At 41.8% G+C, this 22250-nt stretch overlaps 2 pseudogenes; one reads left to right on the forward strand and one right to left on the reverse strand.

Annotated features, from left to right (window-relative positions):
• Nucleotides 1-3753, forward strand: part of LOC129514751 (growth/differentiation factor 3-like) — a 40792-nt pseudogene extending 37039 nt beyond the window's left edge.
• A 3339-nt stretch (nt 3754-7092) lies between these two features.
• LOC129514752 (growth/differentiation factor 3-like) lies at nt 7093-15730 on the reverse strand (annotated as a pseudogene).
• Between the last annotated feature and the right edge of the window lie 6520 nt (nt 15731-22250).

A 22250-nucleotide genomic window follows, 5' to 3' on the forward strand; every position in this document is an offset into this window, starting at 1 on the left:
TCTCTCTGCGTTTGTCTCTCATGAATAAATAAATAAAATCTTTAAAAAAAATGAAAGAAAGAAAGTAACAAACAAACAAACAAACCCAGGGGCATCTGGGTGGCTCAGTCCCTCAAATGTCTGCTTTCTGCTGGGGTCATAATCACAGGACCTTGGTATCAAGCCCCAAGTTGGGCTCTCTGCTTAGTGGGAAGCCTGCTTCACCCTCTCCCTCTGCCTCCCTCTTCCTTTCCCTTTGCCTTCTGCTCCCCTGCTGCTTGTGCGCACGTGCTCTCTCTCTTTCTCTCTAAGTCAAATAAATAAATAATTTTTTTTGAAAAAAGAAATATATATACCCAATATAGAGGTGGGTGCCTTGAGGACTCAGTTGGTAGAGCATGCGATTGTTGATCTTCGGGTTGTTAAGTTTGAGCCCTACACTGGGTATAGAGATTACTTAATCTTCCAAAAAAAAAAAAAAAAGGAAGAATAAATATAAACACTATAAAATTAAAAAAAAATAAATAATTTAACACCCCTCCCCAAAAAAGAGAAAGAAATATAAGTAACATATCCAGATAAATATTAATAGCTAAAATTTTCAGGAAAAAAAATTAGCCATTGTGCAATGCACTCTGATATTATCTACAGGGTTTGTTTTTTTTTAAGATTTTATTTATTTATTAATTCATAAGACACACACACACACAGAGAGAGAGAGAGAGAGAGAGAGAGAGAGAGAGAGAGGGAGAGACACAGGCAGAAATAGAAGCAGACTCCACACAGGGATCCCAAGTGGGACTCCATCCCTGGTCTCCAGGATCAGGCCCTGGGATGAAGGTAGCACTAAACCCACTGAGCCACCCGGGCTGCTCTCTACAGGGTTTTTAAAAATATTATATTTATTTACTCATGTGAGACACAGAGAGAGAGAGAGGGAGAGACACAGGCAGAGGGAGAATAGGCTTGCCCGAGGGAGCCCAATGCAGGACTGGATCCCGGACCGAGGGATCACACCCTGAAACTGAAGGAAAAATGCTCAACCGCTGAGCCACCCTGGTGTACCAGTTTATTTTATTTTATTTTTTTTAGATTGATTTTATTTTTAAAAATTTTTTTAAAAAAGATTGTATTTATTTATTCATGAGAAAATAGAGAGAGAGAGTATGAGCGGAGACACAGTGAGAAGGAGAAGCAGGCTTCATGCAGTGAGCCTGATGTGGGACCCAATCCCAGGACCTGGGATCACGACCTGAGCCAAAGGAAGATGCCCAACCACTGAGCCCAGGTGCCAGGTGTCCCCAGTTTTTTTTTTTTCTCAATCCCGACACACAAAAAAATTTATTTCGATTTTCTTAATGAGTTAAAACAAAGGTTGAAAAACACTCACCTAGGGCCCTTGGGTAATTCAATTCCTGTTAAGCCTCTGCCTTGGGCTCCTAACATGATCCCGGGGGGGGGCCTGGCATGTCCCCACATCAGGCTCCCTGCTCTGCAAGGAGCTGGCTTCTCCTTCTGCCCCTCCCCCCATTCATTCTCTTTCTCAAATTAATAAATAAAAATCTTTAAGAAAAAAAGAAAAACACCCACCTCGTGCATTGCCTGGAACAAAGTTAGGACACCATAATACCTGTTTTAGTCATTTTTGTTTGATTGTTAAATCAATGGGCACGTATGTTTCCTACTCATCTATATAGTAAGTCACATTTAGTCAAAGAATGAGTGCATCCGTTTTCAAGGTTGTTTTGGTTTTTGTTCTTTCTACCTCAACCTTAAAATTCGTTAATTCTGCTACTGCTTTTGAAACAGCAAAAATAAACTTGGAGCTCCTGAATCTCAACAGAGGTTAAAGAGGTTAATCCTAAGGGTAAAGGTCAAGAGCAACATCTTTTCTATTATCTTCCAACCCTTTACAACAAGAATAACTTTTAAAAATTGTGTTATCTAAGGATGCGAGGCTTACAAAACATTGTTATCCAAAGTAACACAAATGACCCCACCAATCCTTATCAAGGGCTAATTTCTACCCTTGGAGGAAAGGAGGACTACTTTTTTTTGTTTTCTTTGCTCTAGGCCCAGACATTCAGCGTAACGTTTTAGATAAAATAAACGACTTAAAATAGCATTAATATTTTATTTCCCTTGCCTTCAGAAAAAACTAAAAAGATTCACACACAAAGCTGTTATCCAGAAAGAGAGATTTGTTCATAAACATTTGAATTGCCATTCAAGTAATTTCTTAGTCATAATGTAACAACATATCAAATATGACATTTTATCATGAAATATTATTTTATCTTTCATCTAATTTTTATTTCCAAAGTTATTTGGGCAGCCCCAGTGGCTCGGTGGTTTTAGCGTCGCCTTCAGCCCAGGGCATGATCCTGGAGACCCTGGGATGGAGTCCCACGTCGGGCTCCCTGAATGGAGCCTGCTTCTCCTACTCTGCCTAAAAAAAAAAATCTCAGAATTCCTAAAGTGAAATCTATTAAATGTTTAAATAAAATTGTTAAAAAAAGGGACTACCAAATGAAGCATAGTAACACTAATGGATGCTAGAGTTCCGTGAAAAATAAAGAAGTAATTCTTTTTTCCCATCCAAGTTCATGACCTTCTAAATTTATCCAAGGGCATGTTCTTGGGGACCTGTGGCTGTGAAGATCCCAAATCTGGTCTCAAGTGAGGAGCCTGAAACAAATTCTCCCAATGGTGGGTTTGAGTAACTCATCATTTCTCTGCCCTTATTTTGATATCATATAAACTTGACACTTCTATCATAAGGTGGATATGAAGTCAAATATATATGGTGAAAGGACCAGAAGGAAATGTTCCAATCCAGGTCTCTTTCTTTACTCCAAGAAATGTCCCCAAGCCTTGTATTGTTTCAGAAATTCCTTACTTAAGATCTCTTTATTTGATAAGTGTGTTAACAATGGCCCAACTGGGCCTGGATTTGGGGTGGAACACTTATTATAAGCCAGGACAGGAACTGCAAGTATGGCTCCGTTCCTGGTTCAGGAGCCTGATTCCGGGTCTGGCTCAGTCCCTCCCAAACCAGCCTAAAATGCTCATGACCTGAGTACCATGGCCTCAAGAATCTACTACTTCAACCAACTGGATGTGGCTAAAAATATATTTTTTTTTAAAGTAGCATTGTTTAAAAAATAAGTAACGTTGTTAGCCTGTGATAAAAAATTTGTTAACCCAGGAAGAACTTAGGTTTGTTGCTAGAGATACTGGTGAAAGGAAACAGAGACTATGGGGTGAATTTTCAGCTTCAGGACACCTGTGCCGAACTGAGACAGTCCCTTCATGCTTCCCTGCTGGTGGTGACTCTCAACCCTGAGCAGTGCCACCCTTCATCCCGGGAAAAGGAGGGAAGCCGTCCTTTTCCCAAAGGCTTCTTGCCAGAAATGATGCCATCGTCACCAGCTATTCATCACACTTCCAGGACTTAGGTTGGCACAAGTGGATTATTGCTCCCAAAGGGTTCATGGCAACTCTACTGCCATGGAGATTGTCCTTTCTCACTGACAAGTCCATCAACAGCTCCAATTATGCGTTTTTCTGGAAGCCCTGATGCATGCAGCATAAAATTATACCCTGAGATCCCCCAGGCTGTCTGTATCCCCACCAAGCTGTCCCCCATTTCCATGCTGTAATCAGGGAGATCATTAATCATGATGATTTTCAAGAAGTCATAAATTTTGTTATTTTACATCATTATGAAGACATGGTGGTTGAGAGCATGGAAATGAATGTGGATGTGGGTAGGACTGTTAGAAATAGAAGGAGTGCCCTTACAGTAAATCTAATTTGCATTAACGAAACTTGGTTATTGACTTATTGGATTTAAAATAACAATATATTTATGTTTAAAATTTGTCTTCTTGGAAAATCCATCATGATTAATGATCTCCCTAATTACATACACACACATGGAACACACACAACATTCAGCCCTAATGATCTGTCATGATGTAAATAGGGAGATATTAAGTATAAATTTATGCTAATAAATTAGGAAAAAAGGATTCCTAGAAAAAAAAAAAAAACAGAGATCAAGATGCACTTGACAGTATGTTAGACTCCAGATAGGGGAAGGCATTTATTGGTGGCCTATTATGGGCAGGCATTATAGTCTGTGTGTTACCTATAAACATAAGTTTACAGGATGTTTCTTGAGATAGGCCTTATTAAGTTATACTTCATAGATATTGAAGGAGAATAACAAAATTCCCTAAAGTCATCAACTTTCCCTGGCAGATCTCACAGGCTAACAACGCTACTTTTTTTTTAACAATGTTACTTTAAAAAAAAAATATTTTTTATGAGCACCTGGGTAGCTCAGTTGGTTAAGTAGTAGACTCTTGATTTTGACTCAGGTCATGATCTCAGGATCCTGGGATTGAGCCCAGAGTCGGAATCAGTTTCCACGCTCAGGGGGGAGTATACTTGAAGATTCTGTCTCCCTCTTCCTCCGCCCCTCCCCCTGCTTTACGTACACACACTCTCAAATAAATAAATCTTTAAAAAAATTATTTTGAGACAATACAAAATAATAAGAAAAAATATTATCAAAACTGTACCTGATATCTACATTTCCTTCTGGTCACTTTATTGTTATATATGATTATTTTTTTTAAAAAAATTTTTTTATTTTTTCATGAGAGACACAGAGAGAGAAGAGACACAGGCAGAGGGAGAAGCAGGCTCCTCACAGGGAGCCTGATGTGGGACTTGATCACCGGACCCAGGAACATGCCCTTTGCCAAAGGCAGATGCTCAACTGCTGAGCCACCCAGGTGTCCCGTTTATATGATTTTTTATAGCTCAGATCATTTTGTACATATGATTTTTTAATTTTTTTTATTTATTTATTCATGAGAGACACACACAGAGAGAAGCAGAGACACAGGCAGAGGGGAGAAGCAGGCCCCCATTTTTAAGCCCGACGTGGTACTCGATGAGGGTCACACAGGATCAAAGCCTGGGCTGCAGGCGGTGGTAAACCGCTAAGCCTAATGGGCTGACCAATTTGTCCCTTTTTTAATGCCATTTGTCACTAAGGCTTACACTTAACTTGAACACCCAAGTGCCCCAAGATTATTTCCACAAATTTTAAATGAATTTGTGGTTTTATTTTTTATTTTTTTTAAAAATGTTGAATTATTACAATTTTGACTAAAAGTTACAATTACACAAACTAAGATGCCCACATAAATTCCCAGTCATTTTTCCAAACGCATTCTCGTAATGAAACCACCAAGGCTGAAGTTGATATATTTTTTTAATATTTATTTTAAAATTTATTTATTTATTTATTTATTTATTTATTTATTGAAAAGAGAGACAAACCCTTAGAGAGATAGAGAGACAGAGCAGAGGACCTATCTCATGGTCATTCATTAACAAGAATGAGAAGCAGAGAAATAAATGAGATCTTTCTTAGTTGAATTAAAATGGGAATTATCAGGTCTCAAATTTCTTCTCTAATTCTGTCCTTCCCACTCATGCAGATTGTGCATCTCTCTCTCTCTCTCTCTCTCTCTTTTTCTCTGAAATAAATAAATAAAAATTAATATATAAATAAATATAAATAAAAAATTTAAAAAATATATCAACTTCAGGATGGTGGTTTCATTACGAGAATGGGAAAAGAGACTGGGAATATTATGTGGGCATCTATATGTGTAATTGTAATATAGTTAAATTGTAATAATTGACATTTTTAAAAAATTAAAAATAAAACCACAATTCAGTTAAAAGTTGTGGCAATAATCCAGGTGAGAGTCGTGAAGTTGACATAAGATAGTGACAAATGGCATTAAAAAGGGACTAAATTGGGCAGCCCCGGTGGCTTAGCGGTTTACCACCGCCTGCAGCCCAGGGCATGATCCTGGAGACCCTGAATCGAGTACCACGTCGGGCTCTCTGAATGGGGCCTGCTTCTCCCTCTGCCTGTGTCTCTGCTTCTCTCTCTGTGTGTCTCTCATGAATAAATAAATAAAATCTTTAAAAAATTATATGTACAGTGTGATCTGAGCTATAAAAAATCATATATAACGGGACACCTGGGTGGCTCAGCAGTTGAGCATCTGCCTTTGGCAAAGGGCATGTTCCTGGGTCCCGCTGATCAAGTCCCCACATCAGGCTCCCTGTGAGGAGCCTGCTTCTCCCTCTGCCTGTATCTCTGTCTCTCTCTGTGTCTCTCATGAATAAATAAATAAAATCTTTTAAAAAAAATCAATATAATAACAATAAAGGACCAGAAGGAAATGTAGATATCAGGTACAGTTTTGATAATGTTTTTTTTCTTATTATTTTGTATTGTCTCAAAATAATTTTTTTTTAAGATTTATTTATTTGAGAGAGTGTGTGTACGTGAGCAGGGGGAGGGGCGGAGGAAAGAGGGAGACAGAATCTTCAAGTATACTCCCCCCTGAGCGTGGAACCTGATTCCGACTCTGGGCTCAATCCCAGGATCCTGAGATCATGACCTGAGTCAAAATCAAGAGTCTACTACTACTTAACCAACTGAGCTACCCAGGTGCTCATAAAAATAATTTTTTTTTAAAAGTAGCATTGTTAAAAAGAAAGTAGCGTTGTTAGCCTGTGAGATCTGCCAGGGAAGTTCGTTGATGACTTTAGGGAAATTTGTTCTATTCTCCTTCTCTGTATCTATGAAGTATAAATAAATAAGGCCTATCTCAAGAAACATCCTGTAATGATGTTTATAGGTAACACACAGGATAATGCCTGCCCATAATAGGCCACCAATAAATGCCAGTCTCCTATCTGGAGTCTAACATACTGTCAAGTGCATCATGACTCTGTTATTTTTTTTCTAGGAAGACTGTTCCTAATTTATTAGCATAAATTATACTTAATATCTCCCTATTTACATCATGACAGATCATTAGGGCTGAATGTGTGTGTGTGTGTCCATGTGTGTGTATGTAATTAGGGAGATCATTAATCATGATGGATTTTCCAAGAAGACAAATTTTAAACAAAGCAAATATATTGTTATTTTAAATCCAATAAGTCATAAACCAAGTTTCTAATTTTTATTAGATTTACTGTAAGGGCACTCCTTCTATTTCTAACAGCCTACCCACATCCACATCGTCGTCAACCACCATGTCTTCATAATGATGTAAAATGACATTGTCATCATTGTCCTGATAGAGCATGGAAATGGGGGACAGCTTGGTGGGGATACAGACAGCCTGGGGGATCTCAGGGTCAACTGCATGCATCAGGGCTTGCAGGAACGCATAATTGGAGCTGTTGAGGGAGGGTGTCAGAAAGAAAGGACAATCTCCATGGCAGTAGTTTGCCATGAACCCTTTGGGAGCAATAATCCACTTGTGCCAACCTAAGTCCTGGAAGTTGATGAATAGCTGGTGACGATGGCAGAGGTTCTGGCAAGAAGCCTTAGGGAAAAGGACGGCTTCCCTCCTTTTCCGGGATGAAGGGTGGCACTGCTCAGGGTTGAGAGTCACCACCAGCAGGGAAGCATGAAGGGACTGTCTCAGTTCGGCACAGGTGTCCTGAAGCTGAAAATTCACACCCCATAGTCTCTGTTTCCTTTCACCAGTATCTCTAGCAACAAACCTAAGTTCTTCCTGGGGTTGTTATTCCAATCCTTAGCCACATCCAGCAGGTTGAAGTGGACGACACCTCGAGGCCATGGTACTGACTGTAATAGGAGCATTTTAGCTGGTTTTAGGAGGGACTGGCCCCACCCGTGAGGCTCCTGAACCAGGAACGGAGCCAACTGCAGTTCCGGTCCTGGCTTATAACCGTGTTGGGCCCAAAATCAGTGTTGGGCCCCAAATCCAGGCCCAGTTGGGCCATTGTTAACAGCTCCTTATCTTTAATGGCAGAGAGGGTAAAGTAGAGGAATTTCTGGAAGCAAGAGGAGGCTTGGGGACATTTCTTGGAGTAAAGAAAGAGACCTGGATTGGAACAGAGATGGGGGAGTCACCATAAGCATATTTGACTTCATATCCACCTATATGATATAAAGTGTCAAGTGTTATATGATATCAAAATAAGGGCAGAAAATGATGAGTTACTCAAACCCTACCATTGGAAGCATTTGTTTCTCTCACTCCTCACTTGAGACCAGAGTTTCTTATCTTCACAGCCACAGGTCCCCAAGGGGTCCTGGATAGAATTTAGAAGGTCCATGAACTTGGATGGGAAAAAGAATTACTTCTTTATTTTCACGGAACTCTAGCATCCATGTATGTTACTATGCACACATTTGGTTTCAAATATTTTTACAAATATATTGTTTTTAACATTTAATTGATTTTCTTTAGAGAATTCTAAATATTTTATTTTAGGTATGTAGGGAGAGAGCAGGGCTCCATGCAGGGAGCCCGACGCGGGACTCCATCCCAGGTCTCCAGGATCATGCCCTGGGCTGAAGGCGACGCTAAACCACCGAGCCACTGGGGCTGCCCAAATAACTTTGGAAATAAAAATTAGATGAAAGATAAAAATATTTCATGATAAAAAATGTCATATTTGATATGTTGTACATTATGACTAAGAAATTACTTGAATGGCAATTCAAATGTTTATGAACAATCTCTCTTCTGGATAACAGCTTGTGTGTGAATCTTTTAGTTTTTTTTCTGAAGGCAAGGGAAATAAAATATTAATGCTATTTTAAGTCGTTTATTTTATCTAAAACGTTACGCTGAATGTCTGGGCCTAGAGCAAAAAAAAAAAAGTAGTCCTCCTTTCCTCCAAGGGTAGAAATTTAGCCCTTGATAAGGATTGGTGGGGTCATTTGTGTTACTTATGGATAACAATGTTTTGTAAAGCTCGCATCCTTAGATAACACAATTTTAAAAGTTATTCTTGTTTTAAAGGGTTGGAAGATAATAGAAAAGATGTTGCTCTTGACCTTTACCCTTAGGATTAACCTCTTTAACCTCTGTTGAGATTCAGGAGCTCCAAGTTTATTTTTGCTGTTTCAAAAGCAGTAGCAGAATTAACGAATTTTAAGGTTGAGGTAGAAAGAACAAAAAACCAAAACAACCTTGAAAACGGATGCACTCATTCTTTGACTAAATGTGACTTACTATATAGATGAGTAGGAAACATACGTGCCCATTGATTTAACAATCAAACAAATGACTAAACAGGTATTATGGTGTCCTAACTTTGTTCCAGGCAATGCACGAGGTGGGTGTTTTTTCTTTTTTTCTTAAGATTTTATTTATTAATTTGAGAAAGAGAAATGAATGGGGGAGGGGCAGAAGGAGAAGCCAGCTCCTTGCAGAGCAGGGAGCCTGATGTGGGGACATGCCAGGCCCCCCCCCGGGATCATGTTAGGAGCCCAAGGCAGAGGCTTAACGAATTGAATTACCCAAGGGCCCTAGGTGAGTGTTTTTCAACCTTTGTTTTAACTCATTAAGAAAATCGAAATAAATTTTGTGTGTCGGGATTGAAAAAAAAAAAAACTGGGGACACCTGGCTGGCTCAGTGGTTGGGCATCTTCCTTTGGCTCAGGTCGTGATCCCAGGTCCTGGGATTGGGTCCCACATCAGGCTCACTGCATGAAGCCTGCTTCTCCTTCTCACTGTGTCTCCGCCTCTCTCTGTATTTCTCATGAATAAATAAATACAATCTTTTTTAAAATTTTTTTAATAAATACAATCTTAAAAAATAAAATAAAATAAACTGGTACACCAGGGTGGCTCAGCGGTTGAGCATTTTCCTTCAGTTCAGGGTGTGATCCCTCGGTCCGGGATCCAGTCCTGCATTGGGCTCCCTCGGGCAAGCCTATTCTCCCTCTGCCTGTGTCTCTCCCTCTCTCTCTCTCTGTGTCTCACATGAATAAATAAATATAATATTTTTAAAAACCCTGTAGAGAGCAGCCCGGGTGGCTCAGTGGGTTTAGTGCTACCTTCATCCCAGGGCCTGATCCTGGAGACCAGGGATGGAGTCCCACATTGGGATCCCTGTGTGGAGTCTGCTTCTCCTTCTGCCTGTGTCTCTCCCTCTCTCTCTCTCTCTCTCTGTGTGTGTGTGTGTCTTATGAATTAATAAATAAATAAAATCTTAAAAAAAAACAAACCCTGTAGATAATATCAAGAGTGCATTGCACAATGGCTAATTTTTTTCCTGAAAATTTTAGCTATTAATATTTATCTGGATATGTTTACTTATATTTCTTTCTCTTTTTTTGGGAGGGGAGTTTAAATTTTTTTATTTTTTTTTTAATTTTATAGTGTTTTATATTTATTCTTCCTTTTTTTTTTTTGGGAAGATTAAGTAAATCTCTATACCCAGTGTAGGGCTCAAACTTAACAAACCCTAAGATCAACAATCGCATGCTCTACCAACTGAGTCCTCAAGGCACCCACCTCTATATTGGGTATATATATTTCTTTTTTTTTTTAAAAAAAATTTATTTATTTATTTGACAGAGAGAGAAAGAGAGAGAGCACGTGCGCACAAGCAGGGGGAGCAGAAGGCAAAGGGAAAGGAAGAGGGAGGCAGAGGGAGAGGGTGAAGCAGGCTTCCCACTAAGCAGAGAGCCCAACTTGGGGCTTGATACCAAGGTCCTGCGATTATGACCCCAGCAGAAAGCAGACATTTGAGGGGACTGAGCCACCCAGATGCCCTGGGTTTGTTTGTTTGTTTGTTACTTTCTTTCTTTCATTTTTTAAAGATTTTATTTATTTATTCATGAGAGACAAACACAGAGAGACAGAGAGAGAGGGGGTGGGCAGAGACATAGGCAGCAAGAGAAAGAGAGAAGCAGGCTCCATGCATGGAGCCCGATGTGGGACTCGATCCTGGGCCTCCAGGTTCATGCCCTGGGCCAAAGGCAGACGCTCAACCGCTGAGCCACACAGGTGTCCCCACCCTGGGTATATTTCTTAATATGGGTCCCTGGCAAGGCAGTGTGAATGCCACCTTACTAATGACATTTTTGAACAACTGCTTTCTCTCATGGAGTTAACATTCTGGTCAGGGGACTGGTAAGAAAACCAACAATGATGATGTAATAGGGTGAGTACAGCATCCGGAGGCAGCAATGTGAAAAGTGCCTTACCTAGAAATGAGGGATCTGAGGTGCTTCCTGGAAGAAATGCCATTTCAGTAAGGCTAGAGAAGTGGTTATGACATGTACTCTGAAGGCCAACTGCCTGGATCTTTCCAGGGCTCCATCACTATTTTCCCATTGTGGCTTTGTGCAAGTTACTTAACTTCTATGTCTTAGTTTTCCTTATCCAAAAAAAAAGTACTTTTTCCTATATGGATGTTGTGAGGATAAGGAAATAATTAAAAGCAAAGCGCTCAGCCCAACTCAGCCTTAACAAGTATTCGCCATTACCATCATGGGATTTGGGGACAGGTGGGGCAGCAGGGAGCTGCACATGTGCCTGACATCTGGGGCTTGCAGGCACACAGGACTTGGGATGAGGTTGAGAATTGGGGCAGAGCCTAAACCAAACCCTGGGGAAGTGATAAGATGATCAAATAGAAGAGGGTTAGAGCAGGAGAAGCCCTGTGAACCATATGAAAAATGTGGACTTCATTTGGCGGGCAGTGGGCTTTGAGGAGTTTAAAAGCAAGCTTTGTCATCACCCTGGCTCTCATGAGGCCAGGATCTGCTTGATAGCACACATCAACTGTAGTACTTTTTTTTTTTTTTTTTTTAGATTTCATCTCTAGACAGTCATTTAGACACAGTCTCTTCTGGACTAATAAAGCCCCATAGTAGGGCATGGGCTGGATTTCCCCATAACCTTTCAGCAAAACATACCCTCAATGGGAAAGAAATGGATCACAGAGAACTAAGTAATAGGAGGGAGGTCAACCAGGGGACTGGCTCAGTAATTCTGACTGGAAATAAGGGTGGCTTTAGCAGCAAGGATTGGAGAGACATGAAAATAAATACATACAACTAAACAGAATTAGCGATTGAGTATCTAGGCTAAAGAAAAGGAGGAATTCTATATGGGCAGTGAGGCTTTGGACCTGGGCAGCTGGATGGATGAGGGTGCCAATCATTGAGGTAGAAAAATAGAGGAAGTAGAGCAGGTTTGGGGGTAAAGCTCAGCTGCCACCTTAATGTCCAAAGAGACGTTGAGTGGAGAGTTGCATATGCCAATTTAGGTGTCATTGGATTGCCCAGGAAGCTTGCTCAGAGCAATGGATCATTATCTTTTATGAATCAGGGACACTTAGAATACATTTTTCTATCTGCTTCCCAGAGAAAAACATATTCACAACCCTGACTGCATTTTTTAGGGAGTTCTTTAACTTCTTAAATCACATCCATGAAATCCTTGACGACATCTAATGTACCATGAGAAAAATCATGGACACAGTGCAGAATCCACAGAAAGAACTGTTTAATTAATTAGACAGGGAGGCCATTAGACTGATGTGACTCTAATGCCATGGAGCCTACATAAAAAAACCAAAATCTAAGCCCATGAATGCCTCAAGGTTACAAAATCAAAATGCTAGGGACAACAACCAGCATAGCCACCAAGGCTTTAAGCAATAAAGGCCAATCAACCAAATAATTTTAGTCCCTTCTCTTCTAAACTTTGTATGTCTTTCCCTCTGGTCCTGTCCTTGCAGGCTCCTAACTACTTCCAGTTTGGTGCTGTCTGTTTAAAATAAACTTTGCTCAAATAAACTCTTAAAAAAATTTCAATATGTCTCAGTTTATCTTTCTTTTTTTAATTCTTTTTAAGTAGGCTCCATGCCCAAATGTGGGATTTAAACTCATAACCTCGAGATCAAGTGTCACATGCTCTACTGACTAAAGCCAGCAAGTGCCTTACCTCAGTTTTATCTTTTCTTTTTTTCTTATTTTTTTTCAGTTCATCTTTTAACAGAACAAAATGCAAGGAAAAAGTGTCTATCCCTTCTAGATAAAAGGAAATCCTGAAGAATGTAGTGTTGTGTAAGTTAAATGAATGTTTTAAGAAAGACTTTTTGAAAGGGGTCAAATATTTCTGAGAAGAAGGCCTGAACAAGGTCCACTAGGTGTGTTTAGAGGACTTTGATAAATATGAACAGAGCAGAGCAGCCGGGGTGGCTCAGCAATTTAGCGCTGCCTTCAGTCAAAGGGTGTGATCCTGGAGACCCGGGATTGAGTCCCGTGTTGGGCTCCCTGCATGGAGCCTGCTTCTCCCTCTGCCTGTGTCTCTGCCTCTCTCTCTCTCTCTCTTTCTGTGTGTGCCTCTCATGAATGAATAAATAAAACCTTCAAATATGAATGTATATATACAGAGCATCTTCACAAAGCTCTTCAAGGGCAGCAGGTAGGCCCCAGATTGAGGGATGAGAGACCAGAACAGAAAGAAAGGGCTGATATTGAGAAATCAGCATTGAAAAGCAGATAAGAGAATGAAGTAGAGGAGAGAAGAAAAGAAAGAAAGAAAGTATTTGGGGGGCACCTGGCTGGCTTAGAAGTCCCTGAGTGGAGGGAATGCAGCTCTTGATCTTGGGGTTGTGAAAAGAAAAGGAGAAAGAAGAGAAAGGGGGGAACCCTGAAAGAAAAAAAAAGAGGGAGGGTGGGGAGAGAACTAAAAAAGAAGAAAGAGGAAGAAAGAGGAGGGGAGAAAAAAGAGGGGGAAAGAAGGAGAAAAATAAAAAGGAGAAGAGGGAAAAAAAGAGAAGGGGGAAAGGGAAGAGAAAGAAGGAAGAAAAAAAAAGGAAAGGGGGGGAGAGAGAAAGGAAGGGGGGGGAAAGAAAAAAGGGAAGGGAGGGGGAGAAAAGAAAAAAAGAAAGAAAGGGAAGGAAGAGGAGGGGGAAAGGAAGGAAGAGGGAGAAGGAAAGAAAGAGGTATTTGGGGGGCACCTGGCTGGCTTAGTCAGTGGAGCATGCAGCTCTTGATCTTGGGGTTGTGAGTTTGAACCCTGAGTTGGGTGTAGAGATTACTTAAAAATAAAATCAAGAAATAAATAAAGAGAGAAAGAGGAAGGAGGGAAGGAGGAAGGAAGGAAGGAAGGAAGGAAGGAAGGAAGGAAGAAAGAAAGAAAGAAAGAAAGAAAGAAAGAAAGAAAGAAAGAAAGAAAGAAAGAAAAAGAAAGAAAAGAAAGTGGTATTTTTTGTAGGTAGGGACTTAGACCTGTTCAAACATATTCATGGGAAGGAACCAGAGTTGAAGACAGAAAGCAAGAGGAAAAGGCATTTCCCTGAGGAAGAGGGGGCTGAAATCCAGAACATAGATGGAAGTATTCTCATTGCACACAGGGTAGAGACACCTCCCTTAGAATGTGGATGAAAAAATTTGCACGCCAATATGGTGTGCAAGCACCAAGCACTTAATGTCAGGTCCAGTTTCCTCAATACCCATGGGTAGGCCTCTCTCCTGTGCCAGGGGGAGATAATAATAGGAAGCTGAGTCTGGGGTCATTATGACCTTGTCTCTCATCTGCTACTGTTCTGTAACCCAAATGAAAATGTAACTCAACCTCCCTATTACAAAGACCTTTATTATTATCTTGGGCCTACCTGGATTATCCAGGATCATCTTCTGGTGTCTTGAATCTTAACTTAATGACATCTGCAAAGTCTCTTTTGCCATGTAAAGTAACATATTCACAGGTTCCGGGGAACTGAATGTGGACACCTTTTGAGGGCCATGATTCAGCCTGCCACATACAACTTCAGAAAAGTCTCATGTCCTGCAAAATTATGTGTGTGCATATGCTCACAAACAGAAACACACATGCAGTCATTATGGAGAATATAGGGTAGAGAGACAAAAACACTCAAAATCTATGCAACTACACAAAACATTAGGAATTCTAATATAAACAGGGGCACCAGGCTGGCTCAGTTGGTAATGCATTCAACTCTTGATCTTGGAGTGCTGAGTTGGAGCCCACATTGGGTGTGGAGATTACTTCAAAATAAATCTTAGGTCACCTGGGTGGCTCAGTGGTTGAGCGTCTGCCTTTGGCTCAGGTCCTGAGCCAGGGTCTTGGGACTGAGTCCTGCATTGGGCTCCTTGCAGTGTGCCTGTTTCTCCCTCTGCCTGTGTCTCTCCTGAATAAATAAATAAAATCTTAAAAAAAAGAAAGAAAGATATACAAAATTCCTAATAAACGTAAAGGTAGCCTGAGGGAAGCAAAGGTAGAAAAGTCTGAAGCTGCTGACTGTATATAAAGGATAAAAGGTCAAACTGCCAAGAGCTATGCCCTTGATGGAATAGACTTCATTTTTTGCCAATAGCTTTAGATTTATAGGAAAATCGAGAAGCAAATATGACCATGTCCCCTATTATTTTCTTACTTTAGAATGGTACATTTATTAACATTAACAAACCAATATTAATATATTATTAAAGTCAAAATTTATTTTAGATTTCCTTTATTTAGCTTTTACCTAATGTCCTTTTCCTGTTCCACAATCCCACACGGGACACCGCATTACATGTAGCAGTCCTGTCTTCGTTAGCTTTCTCTTGGCTGGGGAATTCCTTAGACTTGCCTTGTTATCGACTACCTTGACAATTTGGGGGAGTCCTAGTGAGGTATTTTGTACGATATTGCGGTACTGGAATTCATCCTTATTTTTTTTTCTTGTGATGAGATCAGGGTTACAGATTACTGAAAGGAGACCACAGTGACAAAGTGTCATTTTCATCATTTCAGATCAAGGGTACGTGCTACCAATGTGACTTATCACTCTTGACGTTGCCCTTGATCACCTGGCTGAGGTCATCATGTTTGGTAGGTTTCTCCACCATTGTGCCCCCAACCCCCACTTTCCATACTGTACACTTTGAAATGAAGCGAGGCTGTCCAGCCCACACTTAAGGAGTGGGGAGTTGGGATACCTGGGTGGCTCAGCGGGTGAGCATCTGCCTTTGGCTCAGGATGTGATCCAGGACTCCCAGGATCGAGTCCAGCATTGGTCTTCCCTGCATGGAGCTGGCTGCTTGGAGCCGGCTTCTCCCTCTGCCTATGTCTCTGCCTCTCTCTCTCTCTCTCTCTCTCTCTCTCTCTGTCGCTCATGAATAAATAAATAAAATCTTTAAAGAAGAAAAAAAAGGAGTGGGGAATTATGCCCATCCTCCTTTTTTCTTTTTCTTTTTCTTTTCCCTCTTCTTTTCAAATATTTTATTTAAGACAGAGAGAGATCACAGCAGAGGGAGGGGCAGAGGTAGAGGGACAAGCAGACTCTTCACTGGGCAGGGAGCCCTATGCGGGACTCCCTCCCAGGACCCTGGGATCATCACATGAGAGGAAGGTAGATGCTTTAGCCGATGCAGCCACCCAGGCGCTCCCCCAAACCACCCACCCCCCGGCGTTCTTCTGGTAGGCCTAATTGACTAGTTAGGCAGTACCTTAGGGTTCCAGGATCTTCATTCAAACCGCAGATGTTGGGACATTTGCCCCCATCCTGAGCTCTTCCTATCAGCACCCCGCCCCGCAGGCCGCTCGTTAGCCGGCTCTCCTATCGTAAAGTCATTAAATGTTTCCCACTAAGCCTTTCAATCATTGACAGCCCCAGGACTCGAACCCGGGGAATATTGACTCTTCGTTGTGGAATTTCACTAACTAAGGTGGATTCGCGGAAAGGAAAGCAGCCGCAGGCGGTGCTGGCAAGAAAAGGGGCAAAGCCTGGAGCGGTTGGGTGTGGCGGGCGCCCGGGGCTGCGGAGCCCTCGGGGCCCGGGTGGGCGCAGGGGCCGGGAGCCCCGCTGCTTACCCCCCGCTTGACGCGTGTCGGGCCTTATCAGGGCAGATGGCCTTGGACACCGGGGAAACAGGCTTCTCCACTCGGGATGCAGTGGACAACCTGAACCAGCGCACAGGGGACACACTTGCGCGGGGCGAGGGCACACTGGGCGGAGGGACCGAAGCAGGGGCCGGAGAAAGGGGGGAGAAGCAGAGGCGTGGAGGGGGAGACCCGCCCAGCCCACCCCAGCCCCGAGCCGCGGACGGAGCGCAGGCAGCGCAGAAACCGTGTTGTTTGAGGGATCTTCCCAAACAGCAGCTTCCGCCCCTCCCGTACCAGGCTTTACCTCTCTTTGGAATCCTTTTCACGACCCGCCCTATATTTTGGACCTATGGTTTGTTGTCTCAATCCACCAGAATGTTTGCTCCCGAAGGCGAAACTTTTCTTTTTTATAAAGATTTATCTATTCACGAAAGACACACACAGAGAGAGGCAGAGATCCGGGCAGAGGCAGAAGCAGGCCCCAGGCAGGGAGCCCGATGGGGACTCGATCCTGAGGCCGCGGACCACGCCCTGAGCCAGGGGCAGGTGCTCGACTGCTGAGCCTCCCAGGCGGCCCTCGGAGGCAAAGCTTTTATCTCACCTGTGGCTCTGCTGCCTGCCCTGAAACCAGCAGACGACTCCAATTTGTTGTGTTTTTTGTGTGTGTGTGTGTGTGTGTGTGTGTGTGTGTGTGTGTGTGTGAGAGAGAGAGAGAGAGAGAGAGAGAGAGAGAGAGAGAGAGAGAGAGAGAGAGAGAGAGAGAGAAAGAGAGAGAAAAAGAGAAAAATCTTCCCTCTCCTCCACTGGTGCTATTCTAAATTTCTTATGTGCTCACAGCTCCCTCTGCCAGGAAAACTTTCACTAGAAGTCCCCATGTCTGACTTTCTCACCTCCAAGTCTCTACACACATTCCTCACTCTCTCATTAAAGTGTATTCTTACCATTTTCCACTTTCCACTCTCCAACTTGTGCTCTTCTCTCACACTCGCAGTCTCCTTGACTTTCAAAAATACATCCTTCGCAGCATGTATTTTAACATAACATAAAATAATTTCATTAATCTCTTCAATGGATATTTGTGTCAGGCATTGTTTTACACATTTGGGATGTACGAGTGAGCTAAACAGATAAAAATCCCTGGCCTCAAACAACTTACATTCTAGTGGGGTAAGACAGTCACTACTCAATAAATATAATAAATAAGTAAATATTACTTGTTGAATAAATAAGTAGAAATATCTTTGGGCACTTCGAGTAATTCTACAGAACAACTTTCTAGACATGGAATTATTGGGTCAAGGAATATGCATATATTATAGGTTTTTATACACTATAGACTTGCTGGGACGCCTAGGTAGCTCAGTGGTCGAGCATCTGCCTTTGGCTCAGGTCGTGATCCTGGGGTCGTGGGATCAAGTCCCATGTCGGGCTCCCCGTGGGAAGCCTGCCTGCTTCCCTCTGCCTATGTCTCTGCCTCTCCCTGTGTCTCTGATGGATAGATAAAGAAAAAAAATCTTTTTAAAATAAAAAAGAAAGAAAGAAAGAAAGAAAAGAAAGAAAGAAAGAAAGAAAGAAAGAAAGCAACAGTCAATTATGTATTTTAGATAGGATAAATAACACAGAATTGAATAACTTTTTTCTTTTTAAGATTTTTTTTTTTTATTTATTCATGAGAGACAGAGAGCGAGAGAGGCAGAGACAGCAGAGGGAGAAGCAGGCTCCATGCAGGGAGCCCCGACGCGGGACTCCATCCCAGGTCTCCAGGATCATGCCCTGGGCTGAAGGCGGCGCTAAACCACCGAGCCACTGGGGCTGCCCAAATAACTTTGGAAATAAAAATTAGATGAAAGATAAAATAATATTTCATGATAAAATGTCATATTTGATATGTTGTACATTATGACTAAGAAATTACTTGAATGGCAATTCAAATGTTTATGAACAATCTCTCTTCTGGATAACAGCTTGTGTGTGAATCTTTTAGTTTTTTCTGAAGGGCAGGGAAATAAAATATTAATGCTATTTTAAGTCGTTTATTTTATCTAAAACGTTACGCTGAATGTCTGGGCCTAGAGCAAAGAAAACAAAAAGTAGTAGTCCTCCTTTCCTCCAAGGGTAGAAATTAGCCCTTGATAAGGATTGGTGGGGTCATTTGTATTACTTTGGATAACAATGTTTTGTAAGCCTCGCATCCTTAGATAACACAATTTTAAAAGTTATTCTTGTTGTAAAGGGTTGGAAGATAATAGAAAAGATGTTGCTCTTGACCTTTACCCTTAGGATTAACCTCTTTAACCTCTGTTGAGATTCAGGAGCTCCAAGTTTTTTTTTTTTTGCTGTTTCAAAAGCAGTAGCAGAATTAACGAAATTTTAAGGTTGAGGTAGAAAGAACAAAAACCAAAACAACCTTGAAAACGGATGCACTCATTCTTTGACTAAATGTGACTTACTATATAGATGAGTAGGAAATATACGTGCCCATTGATTTAACAATCAAACAAATGACTAAACAGATATTATGGTGTCCTAACTTTGTTCCAGGCAATGCACGAGGTGGGTGTTTTTTTTTTTTTTTTTCTTAAGATTTTATTTATTAATTTGAGAAAGAGAATGAATGGGGGGAGGGGCAGAAGGAGAAGCCAGCTCCTTGCAGAGCAGGGAGCCTGATGTGGGGACATGCCAGGCCCCCCCCCCGGGATCATGTTAGGAGCCCAAGGCAGAGAGGCTTAACGAATTGAATTACCCAAGGGCCCTAGGTGAGTGTTTTTCAACCTTTGTTTTAACTCATTAAGAAAAAATCGAAATAAATTTTGTGTGTCGGGATTGAAAAAAAAAAAAAAACTGGGGACACCTGGCTGGCTCAGTGGTTGGGCATCTTCCTTTGGCTCAGGTCGTGATCCCAGGTCCTGGGATTGGGTCCCACATCAGGCTCACTGCATGCATGAAGCCTGCTTCTCCTTTCTCACTGTGTCTCCGCCTCTCTCTGTATTTCTCATGAATAAATAAATAAATACAAATTTTTTTTTAAAAATTTTTTAATAAATACAATCTTAAAAAAAAAAAAATAAAATAAACTGGTACACCAGGGTGGCTCAGCGGTTGAGCATTTTCCTTCAGTTCAGGGTGTGATCCCTCGGTCCGGGATCCAGTCCTGCATTGGGCTCCCTCGGGCAAGCCTATTTCTCCCTCTGCCTGTGTCTCTCTCTCTCTCTCTCTCTGTGTCTCACATGAATAAATAAATATAATTTTTTTTAAAAACCCTGTAGAGAGCAGCCCCGGGTGGCTCAGTGGGTTTAGTGTGCTACCTTCATCCCAGGGCCTGATCCTGGAGACCAGGGATGGAGTCCCACATTGGGGATCCCTGTGTGGAGTCTGCTTCTCTGCCTCCCCCTCTCTCTCTCTCTCTCTCTCTCTCTGTGTGTGTGTGTGTGTGTGTCTTATGAATTAATAAATAAATAAAATCTTTAAAAAAAAAAAACAAACCCTGTAGATAATATCAGAGTGCATTGCACAATGGCTAATTTTTTCCTGAAAATTTTAGCTATTAATATTTATCTGGATATGTTACTTATATTTCTTTCTCTTTTTTTGGGAGGGGAGTTAAATTTTTTATTTTTTTTTAATTTTATAGTGTTTATATTTATTCTTCCTTTTTTTTTTTTTGGAAGATTAAGTAATCTCTATACCCAGTGTAGGGCTCAAACTTAACAACGCTAAGATCAACAATCGCATGCTCTACCAACTGAGTCCTCAAGGCACCCACCTCTATATTGGGTATATATATTTCTTTTTTTAAAAAAAATTATTTATTTATTTGACTTAGAGAGAAAGAGAGAGAGCACGTGCGCACAAGCAGGGGGAGCAGAAGGCAAAGGGAAAGGAAGAGGGAGGCAGAGGGAGAGGGTGAAGCAGGCTTCCCACTAAGCAGAGAGCCCAACTTGGGGCTTGATACCAAGGTCCTGGGATTATGACCCCAGCAGAAAGCAGACATTTGAGGGACTGAGCCACCCAGATGCCCTGGGTTTGTTTGTTTGTTTGTTACTTTCTTTCTTTCATTTTTTAAAGATTTTATTTATTTATTCATGAGAGACAAACACAGAGAGACAGAGAGAGAGGGGGTGGGCAGAGACATAGGCAGCAAGAGAAGAGAGAAGCAGGCTCCATGCATGGAGCCCGATGTGGGACTCGATCCTGGGCCTCCAGGTTCATGCCCTGGGCCAAAGGCAGACGCTCAACCACTGAGCCACACAGGTGTCCCACCCTGGGTATATTTCTTAATATGGGTCCCTGGCAAGGCAGTGTGAATGCCACCTTACTAATGACATTTTTGAACAACTGCTTTCTCTCATGGAGTTAACATTCTGGTCAGGGGACTGGTAAGAAAACCAACAATGATGATGTAATAGGGTGAGTACAGCATCCGGAGGCAGCAATGTGAAAAGTGCCTTACCTAGAAATGAGGGATCTGAGGTGCTTCCTGGAAGAAATGCCATTTCAGTAAGGCTAGAGAAGTGGTTATGACATGTACTCTGAAGGCCAACTGCCTGGATCTTTCCAGGGCTCCATCACTATTTCCCATGTGGCTTTGTGCAAGTTACTTAACTTCTATGTCTTAGTTTCCTTATCCAAAAAAAGGTACTTTTCCTATATGGATGTTGTGAGGATAAGGAAATAATTAAAGCAAAGCGCTCAGCCCAACTCAGCCTTAACAAGTATTCGCCATTACCATCATGGGATTTGGGGGACAGGTGGGGCAGCAGGGAGCTGCACATGTGCCTGACATCTGGGGCTTGCAGGCACACAGGACTTGGGATGAGGTTGAGAATTGGGCAGAGCCTAAACCAAACCCTGGGAGAAGTGATAAGATGATCAAATAGAAGAGGGGTTAGAGCAGGAGAAGCCCTGTGAACCATATGAAAAATGTGGACTTCATTTGGCGGGCAGTGGGCTTTGAGGAGTTTAAAAGCAAGCTTGTCATCACCCTGGCTCTCATGAGGCCAGGATCTGCTTGATAGCACACATCAACTGTAGTACTTTTTTTTTTTTTTAAGATTTCATCTCTAGACAGTCATTTAGACACAGTCTCTTCTGGACTAATAAAGCCCCATAGTAGGGCATGGGCTGGATTTCCCCATAACCTTTCAGCAAAACATACCCTCAATGGGAAAAGAAATGGATCACAGAGAACTAAGTAATAGGAGGAGGTCAACCAGGGGACTGGCTCAGTAATTCTGACTGGAAATAAGGGTGGCTTTAGCAGCAAGGATTGGAGAGACATGAAAATAAATACATACAACTAAACAGAATTAGCGATTGAGTATCTAGGCTAAAGAAAAGGAGGAATTCTATATGGCAGTGAGGCTTTGGACCTGGGCAGCTGGATGGATGAGGGTGCCAATCATTGAGGTAGAAAATAGAGGAAGTAGAGCAGGTTTGGGGGTAAAGCTCAGCTGCCACCTTAATGTCCAAAGAGACGTTGAGTGGAGAGTTGCATATGCCAATTTAGGTGTCATTGGATTGCCCAGGAAGCTTGCTCAGAGCAAT

Source organism: Nyctereutes procyonoides, unplaced genomic scaffold (assembly GCF_905146905.1).
Source record: "Nyctereutes procyonoides isolate TBG_1078 unplaced genomic scaffold, NYPRO_anot_genome, whole genome shotgun sequence".
NCBI classification, from domain to species: Eukaryota; Metazoa; Chordata; class Mammalia; order Carnivora; family Canidae; genus Nyctereutes; species Nyctereutes procyonoides.